At 28.3% G+C, this 4,251-nt stretch overlaps 1 long non-coding RNA gene across 1 annotated transcript; it reads left to right on the forward strand.

Annotated features, from left to right (window-relative positions):
* The first annotated feature begins 510 nt into the window (after positions 1-510).
* LOC117917614 lies at positions 511-3,770 on the forward strand. The gene is made up of 2 exons (XR_004651726.1): positions 511-864; positions 3,414-3,770. It is a non-coding gene; the product is annotated as an uncharacterized LOC117917614 (long non-coding RNA).
* The last annotated feature ends 481 nt before the right edge of the window (positions 3,771-4,251 follow it).

The following is a 4,251-nucleotide window of genomic DNA, read 5'->3' on the forward strand; positions in this document are numbered from 1 at the left end:
TGAATTTATTTTTAACTTATTACTACTAGAAGAAACTTTTATTTTTTTTCAAATTCTTACTTTATAATGTTTCTAGAGAAAAATAAAATCTCAAATAATAAAATAATTAAAATAATAAAAATAAAATATCTATGAAAGAGTTTAGTTGTCAATTGATTTGGATGACATGACAAGTAAATAAACATTTTTAAGAATAATTGGATGACTCATTAAAAAGTGCATGTATTATAAATTATTTTTAAATAGATGAAGATAATACTAATTTAAAATATTTGAGGTTCTTTTTTTTCATATGTTTTTATATTTGTGAATCAAATCCACTAGAAACTTGTATTTTGGGAGGCACATTTGGAAATAATATGGATTTCAAAACCCTAGAATAGGAAATATGATATTCAACCAATAATATAAAAAATAATATGGTTCTTGTGCACTTTGTGCTGAGTGGACTTTTGATACCCACTTTGCCCTTACCCAATCTCCATGTTAGCATCCACGTTGAGATAGCAACCAGAAGGGTTAAAAAAAATAATTACATAAATTCCCCAAACATCTCTCTCTTCACTTCCTTACCACCCGCACTGAAGCCAAAGACCCCTAAATTTGAAACCATAAACTCTCCCTGATCTTCCTCTAAATCTAAATAACCTAAATGCCATGAAATCCTACTTGTGATTTTCTCATATATCCCCAAAATCCCTATAATCTCGAGAAACGAACCCTAATCCTTATTCGCACAAGTAGATGTTGTAGATTTGAGAGCATGGGTATCAATCGATGTTGTAGATTTGAGAGCGTGGGGAAACCCTAACCTCTTTGTCTAAAGATCTAGCTCTGAATCTCTATCTTCATCGTCGTCATCAGGTGATATATTTTTATGTTGGTATATTTATGGTGGTTTATTTGTGTTAATTATTTTTTTTCACATTGAGAAAAGAGGGTGTGTCGAAGCATGACTATGAAATCTACATATTCTCTATTTCTCTATGTACAAAACTTCATTTTTCTTTGTAAATTCCTCTAAATTAAGGGCTTCTTTCAGAGATTCGATTTAGTTGCTAATCTTTTGTACTGTTTCTCGGAAACCCCTTTTTCTTTTTCTTTTTCTTTTTTTGGAAAATGTTATCAGATTTTGAAGGTAAGAAATTTGTTTATTTTTAATATTGAAACAGAAACCCAATTGCAGTAATGAATTGAAGATGTTTATTATTATTATTATTATTATTATTATTATTATTATTATTTGTTATTTGATTGGTTAATTTAGAGGTTTGTGGGTTGGTTGATTATCTCTTAGAAATCACTGATCTTAAATTTTGTTTTTTTTTTATTAATAAATTGAAGATGTTTTTTTTTTTTATTAGTTTTTTGTTTGGTTAATTTGGAGGTTTGTGGGTTGGTTGATTATCTCTCAGAAATCATTGATCTTAAATTTTTTTTTTTTATTAATAAATTGAAGATTTTTTTTATTCGTTTTTTGTTTGGTTAATTTGGAGTTTTGTGGTTTGGTTGATTATCTATTAGAAATCGTTGATCTTAATTTTTTTTTTTTTTTTGGGAAATTCTAGGAATACTTACAATTGATGTGATTTTCTTTTTCTTTTTAATGCTTGGTGGCACTGGGTTTAAGTTTGTTATGGATGTTTGGGTAGGCATTATTGAAATTAGTGTGTTTATTTTGAGAAATTTAGTTTTCCAGTTGAGGAATTTATGCTTTTGAAACAGCAAGCATTCAGTTGAGGAATTATTTTAGGGTTTAAACCATACTAGATTTTAATTTTTTTGTTTCTACATCTTTTAAAGAATGATTTTAGGCGGTTAGAATGTATTCTTTTGTTGTTTTAGGGTTTTTTAGGTTGAAAATTGATATGGATTTATGTTTATTAGATTGAGTTAGAATTTTTTTTTCCCATGAATTTATCTAAGAAGCCATGATATGTAATTGTGTTTTGAGATGGTTTTATACTAATTAGTTTTATTTGTATCTGTTTTTGTGTATTTATCTGAGAATTTTTTTTTTGGTTTTATATTTTGAAAAATGGTTTTTGGTTCATGACTCTTAGAATTAGAAAGGTTTAAGCCAAGTAGGATGAGTTAGCTCTAACTTTGGATTTATTTAATATTATTTTTTTGGGTTCTGTTTTGGGGATCAGATTACATTTATGAGTCTTTAAATTTGAGATGACTCTTATTTTATTTTATTTTATTTTTTGTTAAATGGTACTGTGGTTTTCAGACTACATAACAAATGTAGACATAGGCATTATCGAGGCTTGGAGACCATTGACGCAGTTCTTTTAATTACATTCTTTTTTACCATAATTCAGGATTGGTTTTTGCTCGAAAATATTGATTCTTCATTTTGGTCTCCCTCATAGTTAATTTAAGCATCATTATTTCTACATCTTTGTAAATAATTTTTTGGCTTGAATTGTATAGCATACTCATACAATTCAAAGTTGCAAAAGTCCTGACCCACAAATTACCATCTCATGTGGATTTGGGAGATAAGAAATTTACAAATTGAAATACATTGAGCTTTGATAATTCTTACATATTGAAAACCTTTTTATTTGTACAATATATTCTGATGGCATTTCAATATTTATGTTTGCATTTCATTTTATTTTAAATTTTTAAGCAGATTCATGGGCCACAAAGGCTACCATGTGCTTCAGAATTGGACTTTAATATTTGAGAAACATTCCCTTATTATAATATGAAATGCTTTCGAAAGCTGGTTATAGAATTCTTAGGGAAATGCTTTTAAATAGAACCTTTTTTTCTCTTCAATCTATTACTTTTAGGAAGATTTTAGTTCAAGTCATACAGTTTCATATGAAAAAAAATTGTCAAATCCTCTTTTATGTGAAATTATGGATTTTAATTAGTGTTTTACAAAACCCTAATATTAGGAATATTATTGTTTGTGTTGGAATACTCAATTTTCTCTTCAAATCATTGAACCCAATGTACCATCTCAAACATTTCTTTTTGTTTTACAAATGAATGTTGGAAATAGGATAGGCTCATGAAGACCAAAGAACCAAGAACCAATTTGGGGTAGATTTGGAGATCAATCATTGAATGGTTCAGATGATTTATTTTTCTAGTTTTATTTGATTTTGAGTAGATCCAGTGGCTATAGTTATAGTAATAAATACACATTACCCTGTTTTTCATGGTGATCATGTTAGACTAAGATTTTTTTATCAACCTCTACATGTGGCTTATGCCAAGAAGTGAAAGCCATTACTCATGGCAGGCTCCATTTTAAGACTTTTGTGAATGATGGATGGACCTGAACTTAAACATTTTTCATGTCTCAAAGTTAAAATATTCTTTTATATGTTTGTTTTATAAGTTTGTAGGAAATTGGAGTATTAATTATTGAGTATAAATTTTATGCTCAGATGGCTTGCAAGAAAGTTTAGCTAAATTCAAGAAGTAACAAGAGAAGTGCCAATTGACTCTCATTAGCATTGCAACCGAAGCAAGATCCCCTGAGCCTAGAGTACCTTGAGATGCATGTTGGAGCAGTTGAGCCTAGTGATCGTGCTTTGGTAGCGATAATGTAATTGCTATTGGTGGTAGTCTTTGTGTAGCTATGAATTTACTTGTTAATCATATTGTAAAAGTTTGAACGTGTGTTGTATATTAAAATACTTTGATCCATTAGTTCTTATGGAAATGCTAGTGTTTTTCTCTATTATTTTAAGGTGTATATTAGTTATTGCTATTATTGGAAAGAATAGACAGACACTTGATTCATATATCTTCATCATGGTTAAAACAATTATATGATATTACATGATTTATTATAAATTTTACTCTCAAATATCAAAGATGTGTAATTTAATTCAGTTGGTTATTTTATTTTATGAGATCAAGGTTTTGATTTCTTTATGATAGTGCTACTGCTTGACCAGATTAGATTTATCAAAGATCTTTATCCAATTGAGATTTATGTGGAAAGTTAAGTTAATATTTTAGAATTAGATGCTACTACTTTTGGTTTGGACTAGCGATCTTGTAGCCAACTCTTGATGGATTTCTAAGAACTATTGTAACTCGGGACTATTGTTCTTGGTAATATCTTTGACCTCATTTGGAGTGATGTTTTTGCCCTTCAAAAAACTAGAATAGCAATGTTTAGAGAGGTTATAAACTCAAACACTTTAAAATTATTTAATCTTTATATGTATATATATTTTTTTTATGAAATTAAAATGAGTTGAAATAAGTATAAAA

The sequence above is a fragment of the Vitis riparia genome, chromosome 7 (genome assembly GCF_004353265.1).
Source record: "Vitis riparia cultivar Riparia Gloire de Montpellier isolate 1030 chromosome 7, EGFV_Vit.rip_1.0, whole genome shotgun sequence".
In the NCBI taxonomy this organism is placed as follows: domain Eukaryota; kingdom Viridiplantae; phylum Streptophyta; class Magnoliopsida; order Vitales; family Vitaceae; genus Vitis; species Vitis riparia.